The sequence below is a fragment of the Cavia porcellus genome, unplaced genomic scaffold (assembly GCF_034190915.1).
Source record: "Cavia porcellus strain 051 isolate PalLab524CR breed Dunkin Hartley unplaced genomic scaffold, mCavPor4.1 scaffold_4, whole genome shotgun sequence".
Lineage (NCBI taxonomy): Eukaryota > Metazoa > Chordata > Mammalia > Rodentia > Caviidae > Cavia > Cavia porcellus.
Window position 1 is genome coordinate 41,311,617 of NW_026947487.1, and position 24,845 is coordinate 41,336,461.

Consider the following 24,845-nt stretch of genomic DNA (forward strand, 5'->3'; position numbering starts at 1 on the left):
CACTGAGGAAAGACCAAGACAGCCAAAAGAAAAAAAAATTAATGATAATAATAATCAATCAACAAGACTACAGTTTCCCATTTCATCACCACACGAGTCATGCGGGGACATAACCTCGTCTCCTCCGAGTGTGAAGTTTAAGCCAAGAGCATGGTCACCTTCACTTCCTTTCCTGAGGTCCCACAAAGCAACCCTGCTTTCTCCTGTTTGACACCCAGAGCCTGGGACCCTGCCAGCCAGATGTGTAGGGCTGTCCAGGTCACTCAGGAGCACACAGAAACCTGACCACCAAGCCCTGTCACCAAGTGGGACTCTCACTGCCTCCAGGCCAGACAATGTCCCCATGTATTTCAGGGACAGGGCTTCTGGCATACTCACAGAGGACCCATACACTTCCCCTGAAAGTCTCAGCTGAGCCTCGACCCATCACCCCTGCTCTGCCCATCCCCCAGACCCCATACCCTCACAGCCTGCAGCTCCTGCTTGAATGGGAATCATGACAGGAGGCTGTGCGGCAGACAGCCCTGTGAACCTTGCAGGGAGGTGGCTTGGAACACACTCTCCAAGGGTGGGACTCTCTCCTGCAGCCCTCTCCCTCTCAGGACCCTGTACTGCCAGCCACAGCATGGGGCTTCAGCCCTCCTCACCCTACCCGCTGTTTCCTAGGGTCCTTCCATGAGCTCCCCATCCCTCCACCTGCTAGTATCACCTGCTTCAGCAGTAATCTGTCCCTCACACACATGGGCTCACATGCATGTGCACACCGGAAGTCTCTGTGCAGTCCTAAAGTTGTTGACAACAAAAACTGTAACCTGTACTCAAATAGAAAGGCTGGAATCTAATTTCTGATGGCCCTGGGGATGGAACACAGCAGCACTCCACCACCAAGCTACAGCCTCCAGCGATTTTTTTTTTTAAATTTTGGGTCAGTGTCTCACTAAATTGCTTCATCTGTCCTCCAACTTGTGATCCTTGTGCCTCAGTCACCACACACAGCTCTAAGAATTTTTTTTTCCTCTTTTTGGGACAGGGTCTTGCTATGCAGTTCAGGCTGGCCTTGAGCTCCCTTTGTAGACCAGGCTAGGCTCAAACTTGCAACCATACTTCTGCCTCAGCCTCCCGAGTGCTGGGATTACAAGCATTTGCCATCATGCCCAGCTTCTAAGAAGCTCTTGATCTAGGTGTTAACAAATCTGGACTAGAACCATATGCTTTGGAGTCAACTGAAACTACAGATGATTCCATGCCATCCAGATGAGATTGTCTGCATAATGGACCACTTACACACTCACCATCAAACCTTGAGTGCCGGACACCCACACACACCTAGTGACTTTGGACAGTGCAAAGAAAATGAAGCTTAGAGGCAACTTCAGAAAGCCAGATATGTGGGCTGATCAGTGTGCAGCACCGACACTGAAATCCCAACTTGCTCCCAGCACAGTGACAAAGCAAAACACACAGCACTTTACATCCCGGAAAAGCTCCACTGAGGCCAGAGCTATGCTTTGGCCCCGGGCTTAGCATGGTGTTGAGGGCCTGCTCAGTAATGCACTCTGTGGGCCAGAGATGCAGCTCAGCAGCATAGTGCCTGTCGGCAAGTGTGAGGCCTTAAGTTCAATTCCTGGTACAAAATAAAGAAAAAAACTTAAGTACATTCTGTGCAGCAACCTGTTCTGCCATTGAAAAGCAGCACAAATCTACCTGGAGTGAAGCCCTACAGAAGAAAAAGAGAGCAAGAATGGTTTGAAAGGGGGCTGGGGATTTAGCTCAGCGGCATAAGCGCCTACCTTGCAAGCAGGCAGTCGTGAGTTCGATCCCTGGTACCGATTGAAAAAAAAAAAAGAATGATTTGAAAGTGGGGGTGAGGACTCCTAATTGGGGTCTCCAGCTTGTGGCACAGAGGACATGGGTTGGCTCTGTGGATGTGGGGGCAGGGCACATGGACAAAGGGCTCCTCCAGGGGACCTGCCACAGTGCCTGGGCACATCTGCCACCTTCAAAGACCAAGGTAACCAGAGATGTGGCCACCAGGAGGGCTCTGAGTGCAGGTCACCTCGAGGCCCTATCCAGGGCCTAGCCCCCAGCAGGAGCTCCAGGGAGCTCCAACGTGATTGGCAGGGGAGGCAGTAAGAGGCAGATGTGACCCTGATCTCAAGAAGCCACTTCTGAGGGGGTGGCACTGCAGGCAGAGTACAAGTGGGAGGAGGCTCTGATGGCTCTCATCTGGGACCTGGTGGGTCTGATGTGAGGCCAGGGCCCTCATATCACTGACTGCACTGGGCAGCAACCCATGTCACAGGAGCCAAGTGTCTACAAGGGGAGCCAGCAGTGCCAACAGCAAGACAAGAGCACCTCACAGGAGAAAGCGGAAAGGAGGAAGCACGCAAAGGAGTGCAAGGAGGACAGGCCACCATGGGGACCCAGGACTGGACACAGCCCTGTGCACCAGCCAAGTCCTGGATCACCATGTGTAGGGTGCTGCCCACATGCCCTAAGGCACTCCCTGTGGGGGCGGCCTGAGTACATAATCTGAAGGAAACAAGTCAGCAAAAGGATGGGCACAGATGCCAATCTCCTTCCCTCTGCAAGACAGGAGCAGCAGGTCCAGGGCACCACAGCGACAGTGTTCTCAGGGCACCAAGGAGGAGATAAAGCCTCGCAGTCTATCCCTGGCTTCTAGAAGGCAGGCAGACATGCGCAGACACAGAAGGAAGCCTGTGCCATGGAAAAGTGGCCATAGCGGCCTCTGGATAGTGCAGGGCCTGGGGGGAGGTTCAAGGGACCACTGAAGGCAAGCAGGGCGGCAGCACTGACAATGTTTGCCCAGCGTGCTCTTGTGAGGATACACACTCCAGAGCGCCTCACATCTCTAGCTTTATCACACTTGTCTGACAAGTGGGGCCCTGGAGCACACGAAGCTGCAGTGCTGCAACCAGAATCACTGAGTCCCAAGAAAGACACCAGTGTCCCATCACCACAGATCTGCTTCCCGGCATCACAGCACAAGGCCAAAGCAACCAACTCTCGACCACAAAGCTGAGCTAGGTCAGAGACTCCCAGCTCCCTGGCCCCCTGAGTATGCAATTTTGGGTTACCATTTAATTACTACATGCATTTAACACCTAAATTCCATCAGCTTTTAGGCTACAAATGCTAAATGTTTATGCTTTAGCAGCATCTCCAGATGTGGACAAAGTCATGGGGTCACCAAGTGTCGATGCTGCCCACACCACCTTCCTGGGTTCTCAGGGAAGGGGTCTAGCTTTCTAGCACCCCTCTCCCTGATCAGACACCTCTGCATCTGTCTACCCCATTCCCCAAGTGGCCCCAAGCCCAGGGACAAGCAGACAATCCCAGGGTTTGTGAGGGAAGACAAGACACTGCCGGGCAGGAACCTCGAAGAAGCCCATGGTCCAGCCACATCACTTTTTCCATTTCTAACACATCTTCTGGAAAATTAAAATTTAACTCAAGGCATAATCCCATAGGTTCACATTGTAACCCAACCAAATATAAACACACTGCCACCAACCAAACAGTGCACATTTACAAAATCTATCACCTTTTGCCTTTTATGAGCACATTTAGCACATTTAGAAAACATACAGTTATATACTGAAGTGTAACAGCAGCCCTGGTGTCATTGACAAACTAGGGAGGGCTGACCCCCGACCAAGCACAGCGGCATTGGGTCAAGAATACACACCCAGCACCTAAAGGCACAGGATGCCACCCAAGAGTAGTCCAAGGGGTTCCCAGCCCAGGAAGCTTTAAGGGAGCTCAGCTCCCCAGGCACTGTTTCCTAAAACTGCACAACCTGAGCAGCTGCCCTGCTGAAGTCTCAGTGCCCTGGTGGCCCCACCTGCAGCCAAAGTCACCTTCCCACTCTCCCTTGCTAGACAAGGAGATGCTCCTGCCAGCGTTCTGGCAGCACAGGAGTACCTGGTACCAGGGACAACGGTTCATCAGTTCCTTCACATGAGACACCTTAAATGGACGCCCACCCAGGGCTCTGAGACCACACTCCAGTGTGGTTTTATTTGGTGTATTTAGCAAGTAATTTCGAGCAAAACACATTTAGGGTCCTGTAATCACTTGTGTACTGATAATAATAACAATGACATGAATTTTCCAGATTGAGTTAACAGATAATTTACATATGTTTTTGTCACCAAAAAGTATGAAAAATGACCAATAAAGAGATTCATGTATAAAAGCACATCCCATTAACATAAAAAAGTCCACAAGGGAAAATGGAATTAACACAGAAGTACAGAAATAAAAGACCTAAGTTTTACAGTGTTTATGAACATACTTTTTAAAAGGGATACTGATAGTATCAAATTAGAGTATTTAGGTTTTTTGTTTGTTGTGGTTTTTGGGGTGTTTTGCTTTGTTTTGTTTGGGGGGGCAGGGCTCAAACTTAGGACCTGCTACTTGCCAGGCAGGCACTTATGCCTGCCAAGCTAAATTCCCAGCCCTGAGTATTTAGTATTTAAAAAGCAACAGAACAGTAACTTTTAAATGCCTACAATAGAAATTACTTCTTTTATAGCTATTTAAAATTATGATCATAAATATTTAGACATTCCTATATTTTAAAATATGGCCACAGTTTTTCAAAGTTTGAAGTTTTCTGTTGCTTTTGTTTTTGTTTTGCAGAACTGATGGGTTAAACCCTCAGGTTCTCGACCCCTGAGCTATTATTTATTTCTCAGCAATTTTTGAGACCTGGTGTTGCTCAACTGCCCAGGGTGGAGATGCTCCCACCTCAGCCTCCCAAATGCTGGGATTACAGATGTGCCATACCATGCTCAGCCTCTCAAAGATATTTTATGGAACTTGTGAGACAGATGCCAAACAGCCTCCATTTCAGTGTAACAGAACACATTCTTAATTTAACCCAGCACCACTGATAGAACAGCTGCTTTCTATTGGCCCCCAGCTGGTCCTTCCCTTTTTGTCCAACATACTTTGGAAAGTGACTTCATCTCCAGTGCAGATGTGAAAACCACTTCCTTCAAAACAAGAAAAGAAATGATGGTGGGCACATGCTGACGGTCCAGAGTTCCCTCCCCTGCCACAACAATGACAACAAAGCCAACATAATGTAGTGATGAAAAAATATCCCCTTCCCATCTCAAACCAAAAATTGCACTCCTTTAGATTAATATAGTGTCCTAAAAAGACTGTTAGTGATAAGGAGCTCATTCACTGTTCAGTGGCTTATGTCCAAATGATCCTTCAAACTGCACAGAGTTTGTATGTCAAGTCGTGACCACTACATCTGATCCAGTCAAGCACTACTGTGTCAACTCCTCTTTATCAAGTTTCAAGGGTCTACTGTGCATTTTTTACTCCCAATTTCCCTTTCTTTGTAATGAGACAAATGTGGGTGACAACCAATCCAGCGGCTCTGATTTCCTCAGATGCAGAAATCCTCAAAATTTAAACTAAGCAGGGCAGCAGGACCCCAGGATGGAAGGTACTGTTTGAACTCAGGAAATTAAGCACCTATCAGTCTGGGTTTAGGAATGCAGTTTTCTCTCCCTGCCAGCAAAATCCCTCACCAGGTTGAGGAGGATGAAAACAGAGGCCTAGGTTTGAACAGTGCCTTCTCAACCCAGGCTGCTGGGGATCCACCACAGGACCCCTCCGTTAGAGAGAGGCTGCCACTCCATTGCTAGCACCAAGGACACCTTTCTTGGCTTCCCCCGAACTCATGGAGGAACATGAGCCTTCACTAGACAGGAAGGTAGCCTGGTGACAACATTTATAGCTGCACCCTTGTTCAAAAGAGAAACCTTTCTTTCTTACCCAAGGACCCAAAGTCACACAGCAGTGTGCCAAGTAATTCGGAGCCCTTCTCTCCAACCGCAGGGGTCTGCGTTGGTCCCACAGCTTCTCTCAGAAACCTGATATTGTGCCTCTCTCAAGCTGACTTCACTCAACAAGGATCCATCCTGACAGTGGACCTTAACATCTACATCCTCTAAGACCGGATCGTCTACCCACTCCTCTCAAAGGGAATGCAAGGCAAAGGGGAAAATCGTTGTTGATAGGAAAACAGTAGGCAGGTAAGTTGCTGCCCCTAAATCAGTGAGTTTTAGCTTTCTTAAAACACCTCTTTCACAGGTCACTTGCCAAGGACACCATAAACACTATTAGGCCTTCACTAAATATTTCCCACATCACCTCCACTCAAATGGCTAGGGGCTGGAGCTGCCTTTGGCACAGCTGGTCTCCTTTCTCTTCTGGCTCAGGGCAGAGAATGCTCTTTTCCAACAGCCTGGAGAAAGGCCCCTGAAGTTCTCTGAAACTGCACCTCACTTCAAAAGAGGCTAAAACTAGAATTTTTTTTTAAACTCTGAAAGCCCCACCTTTAAAGTGATCCCTGTTCATTGATTTTGGTGGGGCAGCTCCACTAACGTAAACCCCACACAGGGAACCTGTGCAGGAGGAAGCAGAGGAGATACAGCAGCTCAGGCCCTCTGCGGACTCCTGCTTAGGGGATGAGACTCCAGACTCACTGTATCTGTGAGTTCATGTTCTCTAAAATCGAAGAATGAATTTTAGGAACAATGGAAGTTAAGAGAAGAATATATTTATTGAGAGAAAAAAAGCTTCTGTCTGAAGAGACAGGAGTCCTGAGCGGGTTGCCAAGGACTCTGTCCTTTCCAGGGACTTTTATAGAATAAAATCATGGGTTCAAGGTGGGGGAAGGCTGGGAGCTCACAAGGCAGATGGGCATAAGGTGCGACATAACTATAGTTAGCCAATAAGATCAATAGTTCCGATAAAATTGATTATGTTAGGGACAAATGGGGAAGCGAGTCACGTAGAAAGCAAGCAAAGGAAAAAGACAAAAAAAAAAAAAAAAAAGAAGAAGAAGAAAGCAAGCATTCCTAAGGGGCAGTGACTCTTCCCTAGGGGGGTGGGAACTATGTAGGGTATCAATCCTCGGGATATGGGTGCATTTGAATGGTCTTTTGTCTTGAGACCTGGCCCACAGCAGGAGGCTTCAGTCCCCAGCCCCACAGTTGCCCTGGAGGACCCATTGAGGTCCATTGAGGACCTAGCCCTGTCTCACTGCCTGTAATATTTTTAAGTACCTCGGCAGCCGGCAACACCCCCACGGCTGCTCTTTAACCATCAGGTTTATTCCAGCGGTTGGATTTTTCACTCAACACAACTAAAATGCATGTAGTTCTTGGCTTGGAGTCACAGCAGCGCTTCTCACAGTGTTTCACTGAGCACATCTTCAGCAACATAACTGTGATTCAAAAATCCCGGGAACCAGAGGAGGTGAGCTCAACCCTGAACAACAACACAGCGCAGCTACACAGATCACACACAGGCTCTGGCAAGGGAATTTCTAAAGAGGGTACTGACAATTCGGTGGAACTGTGTTCACCTACACCACGGCTCAGTATCAGTCCTTAGAGCTGAAACAAATTATTGCCACTGGCCACCCAAAATTGGATATCAGGGCCTTTAGGGCAAGTTAAAGCGAGCACCAGCAGACAGATGCCCTCAGTTGGAAAATGACAATAAGAACAGCAGCCTAAATGCCCAACACTGCCCCTCATCCTCCCAACAGCCTTTCTGACGGCTCATATGAAAATAATTCAATAACAAGCAACCCAACATCAGTTCTGATGACTTCCCAAGCTCCTGTCCTCCATCAGGGAGTGGGAGGTGGTGCTGCCCCAGTCCTCTCCACTGCAGATCGGAGTGGCAGGTGGAGGCAGGACCTTTCGGCTCCAGGAGAGGGACGGATGCCAAGAGCAGCTCTCTCCACCCATCCTCCACCCTAACCTCGCCAGTAAACAAAGTTACACGGTGTTAACAGCTTGCCAGAGGAGAACTTGCCCAGCCTAATCTCTGATCTCTTTCTGTGAGTCGACAAGGACCAAAACTGCAGCACACAACATCTCCGCACGAGGTGGAAAGAGCAAAGGACTCCCTACAGACCCAGGGAGCTGGCCCCTATCGGCCTCGCCAAACCCCCAACCACCCACCCACGGACCACTCCTGCCTATTACTATGCATTTCAAACTGTCAAATCTTTACTTTTCAGTTACAGCCACTAAAACAATTAGCCTGAATGCCACTGCAACCCCTGATTTTAGACAACCTACTTCCTCCACCCGTCCGCAGAAGCCCAGCATTTCTTTATTATGACTGAGTCCTTTCCAACTGCAGCCCACACAGCTTTAGGCCACAATCGCTGCCCCGCCCACGCACCGACAGCTTCCGCAAAGTCTCTGCCCAGCATTCAGCTCTACTGGCTCTTTGAATACACTGTTCAGATCTAACAGAAAAATGAGGAAATTACTACAATTTTTTCCAGGTGGGTGGATGATCCTGTTTCTGATGTCAAATCATCTGTTATAATGCTTAATCAATAGCTCAGTCCTCCAGTCTTTTCCTACTTTTTCCTACTAAAATGAGGAAATACCAGAGGGTAAGGATCTTACCACACCCGACCTGCTGGTGGAAGGCAGGTCAGAGGAGACAGCTCCAAGTCATAAAAGCACAGACTTGGCTCGAAGCACAATTGGGTATGTCCTGTGCAATTTCTCCCAACCCTCAGGATCTCCAGGCTATGAGATTCACTTGATTGACACCACGACTATTTCAGTCACTAAGCTTGTAAACCCTTCTGGCTTCTCAGGCCCTGGACCAGAAAAGACACTCCAATTGAGTAGGAGCTGCAAAGTCTGTTCTGCTGGAGTACCGAGACAGGGCTGTCTCACTGTTATCCTGAATCCACTCTCCATTAGTGGCCTCATCAGAAAAATCACGAACCCTATGAGACCAGGTGTACTCCCTGACTTTCGCCGACCCCACCTTCTAGAATCTCTGAGAGACTAGCAAGCAGGCGATACCCCACCTCATCTGAATACACCTCCCCCGGAAAAGCCCTCGCTGGAGTGTGCTCCCCGGGAGCCCATCCGGAGCCCATCAAGTGCAGCGCATCCTGGTCAGGAGTGGGTTAAACAAAAGGCTGAGAGGATAAGGGGCCCAGGGAAAGGTGCCAAGTGTACTGAGGTCCGGAGACTGCGCAGGAACTTATCTAAAACACAGGCTCTGGACCAGGATGCCCTGGCCTCTTTCTCCAGAGGCAAAGGCAGCCCTAGGAAATAAGGGACCCCCAAAAAGACAGAGCAGGGACAGTCCCGGTGCAGAGGGGCAGGCTGGGAGGAGAGCTGGGGCCCTGCCAGAGTGTGCGTGCTGGTGGAGGAAGGAGACGCGCGGGGGCAGTTCGTGAGTGCTGGGCAGTCTGATCTCTCAGCAGTCGGAGATGGTAGGAGGGGCACCGGCTGGGGTTGGGATGGAAAGCAGGGTCCGACTCTTCCCGTGGAACCGGACGAAAGCTGGAGTCCAGGGGGATGCTAATGGATGGAGGCCAGCCCAAAAGAAGGCGCCCACCCTGGCAGGGGGCTTTGGACGCTAGTGGAGGGTTCCGTGGACGAGGATCTGCAGATGCAGTCAGAAAGCCAAGGTATCGAGGGCAGGGGTGGGGCACCTCGCCGGGCGGAGTGGGGGTGGGGGGATGTCGGCCCACGGGGGAGCGACCTAGGGTGGGAGCTGCGGACCGGCCACGAGTCTGTGGCGTAGACTACGCGGAAGCGGACGGTCTCTGTGTTAGAGGCGGGCGCGCCTGCTCACCTGTCTCCTCCGGCAGGGGCAGCGGGGCGGAAGGACTGATGGGCAGTGCGGGAGCGCGGGCCCCGGGCGCACCCGGGTGGCGACTGCTGCGCTCTCGGCGGCCGGCCGGGCGGTCCTTCAGCCAGCTACGCGCACGGAGAGAGCTCTGCGCGTCTGCGGCCGGTGTGTGGGGGCAACGCGGCTTTATCTGATCCGAGACAGCCGCTCCCCTTCTTTCCGCGCGACCCGCGCCTGAACTGCGACTCATGAATATGCGGCGAGCTTGGGGGCGGGGTCTGCGCCGCGCGCGCGCTCATTGGCCTCAATAGCTACCTGCCCGGACGGCCCCGCCCCCTCTCTAGGCAGACCCGCCCCTCCAGAAACCCCGCCCCTGGTCCGCCCCGCCTCCCAGTGAAGGCCTAGACCCGGAGAGCCTCTGATCCCCAACCCTCCTCCGGGTGGTGGCAGGAAGAAGATCCCTCCGCCTCCATCCTCTTACCCCCTCTACTACCACCCCTTGTATCACCCCTCCTCACTCCTGAGCAAACACCCTTCTCACTCTGCCTAGGCGCCCACAGGGCAACCCTAAACCCATCGGGCTTCCCGGTAGATCTCACCCCCCAAGGCGGCACCCTCCTCTGCAGCAAACCTTCTCCTAGTTAATGCCCTGGCTCCCCACCCCATACCACTGAGCCAGCCTCCCAATAATACCCCCTCCCCACTTCTTCCTCTCCTCTCAACAACCCCGCAATTCATTCTACGCAGTCCTGAAAAAACCATAAAGACTCAAGGCCTGAGGCTCCTGTAGGCCCTCTTCAGTCACCCCACAGGATTCTCCATCAGGTGTCTTCTCACTTGGAGAGTAGCCAGAACCCCAAAAAGAAGGCACATGGAAAACCAATCACTATGGGGTCAGGGAAGATACAGGACAAATGCACTAGGTCTGAGCAGGAAGTGAACAGGGTCAAAATCAGAGTGGGTAAGAACCTAGTCACATCCGAGCCCTAAAACCATTGCCAGGGTTTAAGCACCTTTGAATACATTTCTACATCTTTCAGAGGCTTGGCATCTTATGTGACGAGATCATGAGAACTATTTCAAGGGATTTAGAGGGAATTTAGAAATAGGGTGACTTAGAAGGCCTCCAGAACAGCTAACATGGAAAGTACCAAGTGTTGGCAGGGAAGTGGAGCCACTAGAACTCATACAGGGCCAGTGGGAGCTTGAAGGATACAGCTGCCTTGGAAATCTGCTTCCAAGGCCCTGGTTTTATTCTGAGACACACCTGACTTCATAGTTCTGCCCATGCAGCATTGCTTGTAGTATCCATCCTAGAAACCACCCAAATACTAATCATTCATTGAAAGGACACAAAATAGGACAGATAAGAGACAGTGGAATGATGGCAATAACACTCATCTACAGCTATGCATAACATGGGTGACTTACAAATGATGCTGAGGAAAAAAACCCGGACACTAAAAACTGTAAGCTCCCATGTGCATAAAAGTGGAGGCTCCAGTGCAGCTGGTGCTGGGAGTCAGACAGTGGTTAACCTCAAGGAAGGGTGACAGAACCAGAAAGCTGGGGTGCAGGGTGTGTCTGGGAGCTGGCAGGACTGTTGCCTGGCATGGTACTGGTGGCACATTTTGGGACAAGTTCTCCAGTTCTTCAGTGGAGTGTGTGTGCCAGTAAGTGGTGGTGGCACACACCTGAGATCCCAGTACTCTGGGAAGCTGAGGCAGGAGGGTTACACGTTTAAGTCCAGCCGGGGCAACATAGTGAACTAACTAGACCCTGTCTGAAAATAAAAACTAAAACAGGCCTGGGGATGTAGCTGAGCGTGAAGGCTCAGGTTTGATCCCCAGTAACATACACAAAGCCTGTGTTCTTCCCCATGTAGGCGGCACCTAGAGAGAGGCCAAGAACACCCTTAGTGCATGGCAGAGTTCAGAATGGCAGCTGGCAGCTGGGAAAGCTCCTCACTGAGTGTCTGCCTCTCCTGTGGTCTTTAACTCTATGCCGAATGACAGAACAGAGGCAGTGCCATCCATGCAGTTCCGTGCCTGGGTGACCCGGGCACCTCGAGAGCCGCTCTAAGTCCTCATCTGGAAGGAAGCTTTCTAATAATACCAGTTGACAGTTGTCACCACGATTAGATAAAAGATTAATAACGTATGCTTTTTAAAAAGGATACTGGAAGGAGCACCAGCAACAATAAAGGAACTGTTTCATTATTCGTGAGCTGCTGGTATTTAATGAATCTTTTCCCTTTTCATCCATCAGCAAGCAGTAAGTGTCTGTGTGCTGCCATATCCACCGGCCACGCTGGACTCTGCATTGGAACTGGGGGCGCATCCGTGTCTCTCTCAGGAGGCCACGGTGGAGGAGGAGACACCTGCGGACAGGAGAATGTGCTGTGAGCCCAGCACAGGACCTGACCCCGAGGCCCTCCACAAACCTACCTCAAAGAATATGCGAATGCGGTGTGAAAGTGTAAGTGTACATCTTCCTGCCAGTGGAATCCAGAAAGTAGTTTTTAAAATGTGGTAGAATGCAGTGTATTTATTGTGTGACCTTCAATCAGGCATGGAGATCAGACAAGGGGAGGCTGAGAAAAACAAGTCCTGGCTTTGTGTGTGTCAGTACTGCCCCTTGCTCAGTGCCTGGCTTGCATGTGGATGTGTGTGTTCAAGAGGATCCAAGCAGGGGCCCCTGCAGACTTGGCCCCATCTGGCTGGCTGGAACCTCCCCTCAACCGCAGCTGCCTAGAATGTGAGCTCTGTGGCCCCATAGTCCTGCTGCCTGTGAGGACCTCAGAACTCCTGCAGGGTTTCTTCCCACTTTTGATGGAATGTCCAGTCTCAGTCCTCAGGGCAGGGTGCAGAGCAGCCTTCCACTTGGATCAGAAAGCTCTGTATCTGGCTGGGCTCCAGAGCAGGATGCACCCAGGCCCTGACCACCCTGCAGGCAGCTATGATCTGTCCAGGTTCTGTCCTCAGATGAGCTCAGTGCTGGGCTTATCATTCTGCTGTCAGAACAGGAAGGCGGCCCCAGGGGTAGGGGCTGAGGGCTGGTGTTTGGTACAGGTGGCTGGAAAGCCTCTGGGGCCAGTTATTCCACATTCCTGGAAGACCTGAAGGGGGCTTCCTCCTCCCTGCCCCCTCCTCTGGCACATCAGGTGGCTGTCTGTGTCACGCCTCTGAACCCACCTCTGGATCTTTGCATGCACCATGTTTTCTTTTAGGAGTGTCCCGCTGTGCAAATGTCTGGTAAATAGCCACTTTGGACTTCCCAGTTCCTGGAGAGGGAATCCTGTCCAAGCTTCCCTATAAACCAGGGTGGCCCGGAGTTTATTTTGGTGAATAGCAGTACACCTGATCATTAATGGAAGCCCCTCCCCCATGCCCTGCCAGATCCCATTAGAGGATGGAGGTGAGCAGTTCTCTCCAGACAGGCATCCCTGAAGAGGGAGGAAATAAGGTAGTGTCCCAGCTGGACAGTCCCCTTTTGGGGCCCTCTTCTGCTGAGTTTCATTCTTTTTTTTTTTTTTTTTTAAACAGCAAGCATTTTTTAAAACAACTCCTTTGTGGGCTGAGGATTTTGCTCATTACCGTAAGCACTGGCCTTGCAAACATGAGGTTATGAGTTCAATCTCCAGGACCAAAACAAAAATAAAGCACTTTTTTTTTGCAAAATCTTTTTTTTAATTTAAAAAGAGAACAGAACAAAGTGAATCAGAACAATGCAAGAAACACAGCACTTCACAGCAACACAACCAAATATCAACAGTAGCTACCATGTCTCTTTCTTTGAAATAGTTGAGCATACCTTCACACACAATAGTATCAAACATAACAAAATAGTATAAAATGATTCAGGTGAGTGAAAGTATTACAGGACATTCAAAACCAAAAAAAAAAAAAAAAAAAAAAAAAACAAAACAGAAAATAAACAATGGCTACTGTAATATCTCATTTTCATTAAAAATGTGTATACTATCACACATACTAAAATCCAGTAAGACACAACATGATAGAACCAATGGAAACAGAAGAAAAAAAAAAGCATGGTAGGACTTCAAAGCAAGATGATGTTAAATCAGCAATGGCTATTATAATGTCTTGTTTTCTTCAAAGCAGCTATTCATACCACCACACATAATAAAATCAAACAAAACAGAAGAAAGCCATTCCAACCAATGAATGAAAAATTATAAGACTTCAAAACAGTATAATGGGGAACCATGATTACCATAAAATCTTATATACTCTTACCATTTTTTATACTAGTGAGACTATATGGTAATTACACATGTGAGTTTGATTTATTTTACTTATGAGTATGGTCTCAAGTTGCACCCACTTATTTATAAATATCTCTATGTGATCATTCTGTATAACTGAGTAGTACTCCATTGTATAAAAATACCACAACTTTTTTATCCATTCCTCAGTTGATGGGCACTTAGGTTGTTTCCAAGATCTGGCTATTACGAACTGTGCTGCTATAAACATGGGTGCACATATATCACTGTGGCATGATGTTTTTAGTTCTTCTGGGAATATGCCTAGAAGTGAAATAGCTGGGTCAAATGGGACTTCCAATCCAGCTTTTTGAGGAATCTTCAGACTGACCTCCACAGTGATTGCACCAGTCAAAATCTCTTGTGTCACTCTGCATGCCCTCTTATTGCTAGGATTTCTGAGCAGTGGTTTGAGCCAAGCCTCTTCCTGAATCTTACGGTTGAGGGTCTACCTGTGTCTACCATGCTCTCCCAGGAACCTCCTCCCTTTCTTGTCCCTCTTCCCCTGGGAGCTGTGCTTAGGTGTGGTAGGGAGAGCAGAGACCCAGGACTCAGTTCATTCAGCACCAAGTTGCTATGAGCCCCTGCAAAATAGAGAGGTGGAGCACTCCCCTGAAAGTGTGGCCACACCGTGCAGATCTCTGGAAAGCCAAGCCTGCTGATGTCCACGATGGGGCCTGAGACCCTGCAGGGACTCCAGGAGCTTAAATTGGCTCAAGAAACAAGAGCTTCTTGAGGTCACATAGCTTCCATGTCAGAAGGCTTCTTAGGGTCATTTAGTCTCTCCATGTCATGTGGCCACTCTGGGGAAGGGGCCGGGGTCACACAGCCTCCCATGACCATGGGTCCTGAGGGACACATAGTAGCCAATAGAGTACAATTGCCAGGAGTCACACAGCTACTTGGTCACCAAGTGTCCCAGAGTCAACCCACTCACAGATCATGGACACCTGGGTCACGGGCTCCCCACATAGACTCATCTCACTGGAAGTTTGGGCTCCTTCTAGGCCCCTTCCTGCCTCCTCTCATGAGGGTCATCAGGGACTCAGACACGGGGCCGTGTGCACCTGTGGATATGCGTGTGGGGCTGAGCAATTGGAAGGAGGATCCCAAGGAAGGGCCACTTCCCGGTGCTGCTGAGTAGGTTAGAGGCCAGTTGGGGCCAACAGGATAGCTGTGGGCTATGGTGCAGTCCGAACATGTTCCTTCCAATTTTAATCAAAGTTAAACATTTAGAAATCACCTGCTCTATCCACATTGCTGTATCAGTTAATTTGATTATGATGGCAAGCACAGGGGTGCAAGCCTATAATCCCAGCACTTGGGAGGCTGAAGCAGCAAGATCTGGATTTCAAGTCAGGCTAAGATACATAGTGAGTTCCAAACCAGCCTCAGCTACAAAATGAGACTCCTTTTCAAAGAAAAAAACAAACAAAAAAAGAGATTTGATCATTTCACAATGTCCACTTAAAGCAAGTAATCGTGCTGTATACCTTGAATATGTGCAATTTTTATTTGCTGAATTTACAAATAAAAACTAATTTGCAAAAGGAACTCTCCTAAGACATACATTGGGAAACTAGAAACTGATTGTGGTATAGGACAGAGGTGGTGGCTAAGCTGGCTGGAGACATGGGCGGGACCTGTAAATTTCAAGATCCCCTGCTGGCCCAGGACTACAGGACCCTGTGCGCAGAACTCAGATTTCCTGGCTGCGGACACCAGGAAGGAACCCGGACGCAGGCGGTGCCCACTAGCCTTGGCCCACTCTGCAGTATTTTTCTTCATCCTTTTCTCTTTATGTGGCCCGAGTCTGCTCTGCAGAGCCAGTTTTTCCCTGATCACTTTACTCCTCATGTTTCAAATCAACTTTCACACCACTTTTGCTTTGTCTCAGCCAATGCTCTGTGAGAGATAAAAAGGACAGAGCAAGCCATGTCTAAAGGAGCTAATCAACGTTTCAGCCTGGCAAAATCAGTTGAGAAAGGAAAAAAAAAAATAGAAGGCAAAGCGTTTTTAAAAATGAACATAGCAAAACAATGTTTTAGTCAGGCATGGTGGGGCACACCTGGGATCCCAGCATTCAGAACGCTGAGACAGCAGCATGACCATGAGTTTGAGGGCAGCCTGGGTTGCGTAGTAAGGGCAAAGCATCCTGGAGTGCATAGTGAGAGCCTGTCTCAGAAAGAAAGAAGGGAGAGAGAGAGAGAGGGAAGAGGAGACAGAGAAAGAAAAGAAAAAAGGAAAATATTTTTCCCAGTCATAATGGATTATGAAATTCAGCAGTTTATTTTAATATATATAATGAGTGAAAGGGTTTTGGCCCAGACAGGACTCTAGCCAGGAAAGCCTCAACCAGAACCAGGAAGCTCCTAACTCCCCCGCCCCTAGGAATTTACCTGTGACTCCATCCTCCCCGTCCCTAGGAAGTTACCTATGGTGCCAAACCTAGGACCAATGGGCTACCCGTGCATCCTTGATGCCCCTTTAGGTTCCACCCCGAACCGAGGCTAGTTACATACCCCCCACACCATGTGTCTGCTGGAGAGATCGCTGGGACTCCAGTGGTCAGGGGGTGCCAGTTATCCCTCTCAGAATAAAAGCCTCTTTTGTTTTATACGTCTCATCTTTTGGAAATAATCCTATCATTTGGTGCCATGACTCGATCGGCAGGTGATTGATTCCTGGGACACACCCGTTTTGAGTTCCCAGTTGAGTCCCCAGCCAATTCACAAACCAGATAACATCCTGGATTAATTTCTATGCTTCTTCCTCTCCCGAGACCCGACTTGTTGCCAGCCTCCCGCACTCACCACCGGCCAGGTTGATTTCAAGTGCGAACTGTCCGGGGAACTCTTGGCATTGGGGTCTGCCCCAGTCGAGTTTTCTCCCCATTCCCGTGGGTCTGTGGCACTTTCACATCCTTCAGACAGCCCAAGGCAGGGTTTTTCTGGGCAAACCTGTGTCCACACTCTAAAATCTCTCATGTTCTTTGGGTTCGGATAGCCCAAAGCAGAGATTTCTGGACCGCCCACACTGAAAGACCCTCACTTCCCTTAAAGCCTCACATTTTCATGGGCAAAACTGTTACTGACCCCACGGTGTACTCCACTCGTAAATCTCTCAGTGACTGGAATATATGAGTTTTTGGAACCTTAGCCACCATGTGGTGCCACAAATGAGAGACAGCTTGTTTTCTGGATCATGGCTTATTTCTTGCCTGAATCATTCATGGGAAACTATTTTCTAACTCCCGCAAAAAGCCTCTACAATGCCTAATTTCCAATTTACATACTCTTAAGATTAAAAGTACCATGAAAACTAAACAATAACTTTTTACTGCCAGGAGGTCTGGCCAACCTATCCACTTAGCGGCGATCGTTGGCCCAGAGAAGGAACATTTGACCCCTGCATTCTCAGAAACTTGTATGATTTCTCTCAGGTCGGGACAAGTTATTAGAATTTCCTTATATTCAATTCTTCCTTGTTCTGAGAACACGCCCATCTCTCATTAAGTCTTGTGCTCATGCCCAGATACTTTTAGTTAACTCTACCATGCTGCGAATTTTTCCGTCCTGCCCTCAGGATTCGCTTGATGATGTTCTCCCATTCTTTTCCTGGCCGCCGCCTGCCTACCCCCAAACTCATTTCCCGCCATGGTTCTGCCCTTCCCTCCCCCTATCCTGATTTTTTTGGCAGCTCTGGTCCCTCTGTGTCTCAATTGCCTCCCGCTGTGCAACCGTTTTCCTCTTCATCTCCTGGGACCAATAACTCTCCTAGCAACTCTAATCACTCTGTTAGTGCTTCCTCAAAGTCTCCAACTCATTCTCCTCATAATTCTCTGACCTCTACAGCATTCTTGCCACCCACCCACCACACCCAATCTTGGTCATTGTGCCCTTCCAGCAAGCTGCACGATTGTTCCGGCTTGCCCCGGGAACGGTCACCATGTTACAACCCTCCACCACGTGAGAGGGCACCGCCATCTTGGGATGGATCTCATGATCAATGGGTGCCCCCTTGTGCTCCTCTTGTGAACAGCAACAGCTGCTCTGTTGCGGTGCACATGATACTTCATTTTGCTGCCAACAGCAATTTTCTCACTGCAAAGCACACAGTGAGATACCATCTGCCTGTGTTTCCTTATCCCAGGGTGACTGGCAGCCACTCTGTAGCCACGTCCCAGCCCCTCCCCCATGCGTCATCCCAGCCCCTCCCTCCCCTGTGCGCTGTCATCACTGCTGCCTTATGCGTTTCCAGGGGCAGTCCCAGCCCGCCCGTGCGCACTATGACCCTACGCTGGCCCCACTCCCATGCAGGGTGTGCTCTGCTGGAGCACGCAAAACAGCAGCTCAGGGGCTCCGCTCAAAAGATGCTATTTTTTAATTTCAATTCTCAAACCATTTAATCAATGTTATTGGCCACCTGATAATTTTACCAGCCTTGTTTATCAATCAAAGCCTTCACCAATCTCCTGTTTAACAACTAAGGTTATAAATTCCTTTTTGCTGGAAACCACTGTTCCAAGACAAGGGTTTTGTTAAAAGTTCTAATATTGTCTAAAAACAAAATTTTATTTGTCTTGGTTCATACTACTGCAAATAACAGGTTAAAAAAAAGTAAATGTGTTCAAAATTTGACAGTATTAGATCAGTTTTTATAGATTTATTCATAAGATTGGTAAACCTTTACTGCAAAATGTTTACATTAAAATGAGATTATACTCCAAAAGGGGAGGTCAGACTAAAGCCTTTTTTGTTAAATATATAATTCCACACAATACCCTAAATGCAATATGCCATCCAGATAAAGCCTGCTCTCTGATCTAAAATGCCAATATTAAACTCCTGCACACTTACTTAATTCTACTGTAGTCCAAATCACAAACAAAAAGGTAAAACTTGACCTTCAAACCTTAGAGAGATCTTAATATGGTTTTTCATATTTTTAACACTTTTGACACTTGGAATTCTGAGGCAGGTAAACCTACACAAGGTGGAGCTGCCTGGCTTCACATGGACCACGCTCAAATGCAGCAGAAGACATTGGGCAAGAGAGAGTGCCCCATCCTGGCGTTCTTTGAGACCTTACTCCAGGGCTGCTGGACTGTCTTAGCCACCACAGAGTGGGTAAGCCATCCTAAAATGCCAACACTGCCAGATTTGTTACCAACAAAAATTGCTGCCAAAGACTGAGGGGGTTCAGAGCAACATCAGCTCCCTTTAAAGTGTCTGTCTCAGAGTCCAAGTTGCACGAAAGTCTCAGGTAAGACAATTCTCTATATTTGTGGACATAGAGGCCATATATACAGAGTTCTTCCCGAGTTTTCAGACTGCTATAGTAAGTCCTCAATCTCTATGACGGGATATTGATGGTCAACCTATGCCATTTACAAACAGGGCCCATTTTGTGCAGGTCCCAGTCCTAAATGGTTTTTTTTCTTTTTTGTCTTTTTCATTTTTATCAGTACCAGGGATGAAACTCATGACTGCCTGCTTGCAAGGCAGGCACTTATGCCACTGAGCTAAACCCCCAGCCCCCCAGTCCTAAATCTTAAGATGCCTTTTATACAGGCTGACTTAGACATGCTGAGGCCTCAACAGCTTACACCTGTTATTGCTAGTAAACCTCTCCTCAGTGATATAAGACCACCTCCTTCCTTTCTTATTCACCAATTTCTCAGATAACCCTGGTCAAGACTGACAGATATATTTTGTCTTCTCACTTTGTTTATACTTTTTCAGGATACATAAAAGCCTTTCTCACAACCAGGGAAACTGCTGAGATACTTGCTGAAGTTCTGTTACAGCAAATCATTCCAAGAAATACAACCAGGTTACAGTGACCCATACCTAAATCAATGTTGCTAGATGGCCATTCTGATTTTGCATCACTTAGGCCCTAGATCTAACCATCTGGTTGCCTACTCAGCTCTGCCTTACCAAGGCCTCACAGCCATGACTCTCAGGCTGTCATAATTTGTTATCCACTTTGGTTCCTAATTACTTACTTTCTATTAATGAGCATTTTTACAGCAGGACTATTGACAGTGTTTCCCAAAGACTCCCACATCATATGTAAGATAATATTTCATAATGTTCTATGCAATGACAGTTGTTCTTCTTTCTACCCTCGCTGTCTGGTGAAACGTGACATCCCTGAAAGCCCAAGCTCTTACCTTCCCTATACTGGTACAGCCACCACCTTCCCTACTTCCCCTATTTTTTCCAGTTCAACTCCTGGACCGGAGACAAGTTTTACACACCTACCCTCTTAACTTTTACGCTTTTAGATGGGGGAGTAATCACCTCTCATAACATCACTCCTCCTAACCTCACACTTAATTTTCAGAATTCTACCTCACTGTGACAATGATCCTACCTCAAAGTCATCCTGATATAATGACATGTCTAATCAAAGGCACCTTTCCTTCTACCTCACCTGGGTCCTTAAATATGACAGTGCCATGTCTCCTCATAACATTTTGTCTCTTTGTTTTTCCAGTCTAGCATATGTGCATTCACCAGTGAAGTTGTCCTGGCTAAAACACCTGGCACCAGCGTCTACCTGGGCATCAACCATCATTCCATCAACTCCCCTAGACTCCAGTACAGCGACCTCTGCCAGCAGAAAGTAGTTAAAGAGAGAAATCTTCACCCCTTTTCATAATAATAATAATAATCATCAGATGGGATATGAAAGGGTTTTGGTCCAGACAGGACTCTGTAGCCAGGAAAGCCTCAACCAGAACCAGGAAGCTCCTATTTCCCTGCCCCTAAGAATTTACCTGTGACTCCATCCTCCCCACCCCTGGGAAGTTATCTATAGCGCCAAACCTAGGACCAATGGGCTACCCCTGCATCTCTGATGCCCCCTTAGGTTCCACCCCAAACCAAGGCTACTTATGTACTCTCCACACCACATGTCCGCTGAAGAGATCGCTGGACTCCAGCAGTCCAGGGGTGCCAGTTATTTCTCTCCGTGTTCTCAGAATAAAAGCCTCTTTTGTTTTATACTTCTCATCTTTTGGAAATAATCCTATCATTGAGTTCACTGCATCTCAAAGATGATTTAACACCAGAGCTAACCAAAAATTGAAGATGTCTGGTAGAGCACGAGCTTAGCACATTGGAGCCCCAGGTTTTCATTCCCAGCATAAAACACTAATAAAAGACACAGGGGTCTCTGTTCTGAATGCCGCCCCTGCTATGAGTCCCAACAGACCAGGCTTAAAAAGTCAAAATGGAGCCCAATTATTTCACTTATTTCACCTTCTGAGACACCAGCAACAGAGAGGTAACAGCCCAATTTCCTGTTCCCTGAGAATGAAATGTCCCCTGCCTCAGTTTACACACCACAGAGGTACCCGGATGTTAAGTAGTCAGTTGTTTCCCACTGTTTTATCCTGGGGTCTCCTACTTCCAAGTAGGTGAGTTTAAAATGATGAATCAACTTATCGTTTCTTATTTCTAATTTGTGTAACCCTTCTTTGTCTATAAAAACCAGGCTCTCCTCAGTCACCTGGGCGTTTATTCTACTTGGTGGACTGAAGTGTTGCCTGATCGCTGAATCAAAACTATACCAATGAGATCTAAACTAAACAACTTCTTTATCTTTGTTCTTTGACCCCAGAAAATAATGTAATTAACAGAGATCAGATATAAGAACACAATCTGCATGACTATATTAATAAATTATAAAATCATTTGATCATGTTCCATACCAACCCACCCTTAAATCTTGGAAACTACAGTTCGAGGAGAAAGACCTTCCACTTTTAAAGGGAATGGACACAAACCCTTATAAACTGTTCAGTAATTGGAAAATGTCTCTTCACCATTGAGAATTAAATAAGGATGCTCATTAATCTCATCCCTATTGATATTACTTCTTTCATCTTGAATAGTATAATATTTTAAAGTTCTTCAAGAGAAGACTCACTTCCTGAGCTTTTTTGTTTTTTGTTTTTTGTTTTTGCACTGGGGGTCGAACTCATGACCTCATGCTTGCGAGGCAGTTACTTATGCCACTGAGCTAAATGCCGACACTGGAGTATTCTTAAAAATGTACTTTTTTTTGTAATATTGACAATCAAACCACAAAAATACTTGAAAAAAAATTGGGTGCAATAGGAAAATGTGGAATACAACAAGTAACAGTCATCAGTTAAATGAGTTTTTTTGGAAATGAACAATTTTCAGAAATTTGGGTAGGGACACAATCATATCACAATTTTAAAGCTTAGGAAAACAGGGATTTTTCATTGTCAGTAAACACTGATGTTCCATAATTAGAAGTATTTCTTATTATCATGGAAATTTTAAGATATAAACAAAAATAGACAGTATGACCATGAACTTCCAAGGTATCAATTTCAACAATTACTAACCTTTTTTTCTTCTTGTTTTAGTAAACTCTCCATTTTTGCTGGGATACCCATGGTATTTTTACTGGGGAAGTGGTATGAACACAACTCCTAAATACATATGCTGTAATTTTAACCACAGATATTCTGATATCTCAAAGATATACAACTTCTAAAAATAATAATAGTAGTCACCGAAGCTGGGCATGGAAGTGGCTGGAACATAACTATAATATCAGCTACTTCAGAGACTCAGGCAAGAGGATCAAAAGTTTTTCAGGCAATTTAGCAAGACCTTGTATAAAGTAAAGTCAAATGAGATAAGATTGATGAGATGGGTTAAAAATATAAAATAAAGGGGACCTGGGGATTTAGCTCAGTGGCATAAGCACCTGCCTTGCAAGCACACAGTTATGAGTTTGATCCCCCGTACCAAGTACCAATAAATAAATAAATAAATACCTGTTGCTAACAGAAAGTAAATACTTAAAATAAAATAAAATATAAAAGGCAGGGATGCAGTTCAGTGGTAGGTACTTGCCTAGTCTATGTGAAGCCCTGGGTTCAGTCCCCAGTACTGCATGACCAAAACAAAACCATTCACAGCACAGTGTCATTCTCACCCCTAAGGATCATCTCAATGTATCTAGTCACACTGCAGCTCTAATTGGGTAGGGACCAATTCACATTAACTAGCTATAATCAATAGTCATGGTCTGCTGAAACATAGCTAGAGACACTTTTGTCAGCTGCCTGCTAAAATCTTGTTTGTTTTGGTTTGGTTGAAATCTTACTACAGAATCACACTACAGTGGTCCATCAACATTTTAAAACAAATCCAACTAATCTGGCATTACCTTTACTTATTATCTACTGAACACAAGAGTTTGCCCTAATGACCAATGCTTCTGTTTGTAACTCTTTCTAAATTGTCTACTGAATGATGGGCTGTGGAATTTTACATGACTTTCAGGACAGACTCTTTTCTTCTTTTTAAAATACTGGATAAACAACTTCAGCCTTATCTTGAAACCCCTCCATCACTTTGGCCATTGTTACTCAATAAATTACTCAGATAGCTTCCCAGTCAAAAAACATCTGAAATCAAACAATTAGAAATGCCTTTCGGGGACAGGATGCAGATAAATGATAGAGCCTTATCTAGCTTGTGGGAGATCAAAGGTTAGATCTCCAGTAGAGAAAGAGGAAAGCAAGCAAGCCAGAAGGACTTTTGCGCATGAATCCGGGAATGCATTGAACCTCTGGTCCATGGTGGTCACAGTTGGGGGAGCCTGTAGAGATGCTATGACGTCTCTCTTTGCTGCATGTTCTGTACCTCAGTTTATAATCAGATTATAATTCATTCCTCTGCCCCTCACCATCTGTTTTTATGGGTAAAGCTGCTGAAATATCACAGGAATTACCCAACATAAAGCTTCACCCCACTGTCCTGTTCCTGGAACAGTCCGTGAAGCCCAGGTAGCCCAAAAACCGCAGGCCCTCCTACCACCCAACTCTTCTAGGAATGTCTCCTCTAGTTCCCTGAGATATGCTATTGGTATTTTTTTTGTCTTTTTCATTTTTATCGGTACCGGGGATCGAACTCACAACCGCCTGCTTGCAAGGCAGGTACTTATACCGCTGAGCTAATTCCCCAGCCCCATGTTATTGGTATTTTGATTGGGGTTGCGTTAAATCTGTATAGCAATTTTGGGAGTGTGGCCATTTTCACTATGTTGGTACTTCCTATCCACGAGCAAGGGATGTCTTCACATTTTCTGATGTGCTCTTCCATCTCCTTTTTCAAACTACTATAATTTTCAATATAGGGATCTTTTATTTCCTTTGTTAGATTGATTCCTAAGTATTTATTTTGTTTTGATGATGGTATTGTGAAGTGTTTACTGTTTTTGTATAGGAATGCTCTTGATTTTTGAATATTGACTTTGCATTCAGCCATGCTACTGAATTTGGTTATTAAATATAGAAGTCATGGGGCTGGGGATTTAGCTCAGCGGTATAAGTGTCTGACTTGCAAGTGTGCGGTTGTGAGTTCAATCTCTGGTACTGATAAAAACGAAAAAGACAAAAAAAAAAATTTAGAAGTCATTTAGAGGAATTTTTCGAGTTTTCTATGTAGGGTGTCACATCATCTGGGAATAGTGATAATTTCACTTCTTTGTTTCCTATTTTTATTCCTTTTTATTTCTCTCTCTTGTTTAATTGCTCTGGCTAATGTTTTCAGAATTATATTTAGTAGAAGTAGTGACAGAGAACATCCTTGTGTTTTTCCTGATTTTATAGTGGAAGCTTTTCTGTTTTTGTCTGTTTCGTATGATGTTGACTGTTGATTTGTCCTAGATGGCTTTTGTCAGATTGAAGTGTAGTGGTAAGATGCACGGATGCCGAGCACAAGGACACCAGCTTTATTAACTAGGGGGTGTCATCTGGCATGGAGTCGAGTGTCAACCCTAGGACTGGGTGTATAGAGGTTCTACAGGGAAGGATTTCTGGGTT

At 46.8% G+C, this 24,845-nt stretch overlaps 1 protein-coding gene and 1 long non-coding RNA gene across 5 annotated transcripts in view; one reads left to right on the forward strand and one right to left on the reverse strand.

Annotated features, from left to right (window-relative positions):
* The window catches only part of LOC100727437 (solute carrier family 45 member 4), a 59,998-nt gene extending 50,063 nt beyond the window's left edge, over window positions 1–9,935 (reverse strand). For 2 of the 3 annotated variants that reach the window (XM_063246940.1, XM_063246939.1), the window contains exon 1: window positions 9,679–9,933. The gene's annotated coding sequence lies outside the window, so the exon portion shown is untranslated. Of the gene's footprint in view, window positions 1–9,678 lie in introns of all 3 variants that reach the window. The other variant, XM_063246942.1, reaches the window with a different exon arrangement.
* On the forward strand, window positions 8,339–20,978 carry LOC134475689 (uncharacterized). Of its 2 annotated transcripts, XR_010046870.1 has the most exons (3): window positions 8,339–9,511; window positions 11,944–12,153; window positions 20,468–20,978. It is a non-coding gene; the product is annotated as an uncharacterized LOC134475689 (long non-coding RNA). The 2 variants fall into 2 exon arrangements; XR_010046869.1 differs by having other exon boundaries at window positions 11,944–20,978.
* Window positions 20,979–24,845: the final 3,867 nt, after the last annotated feature.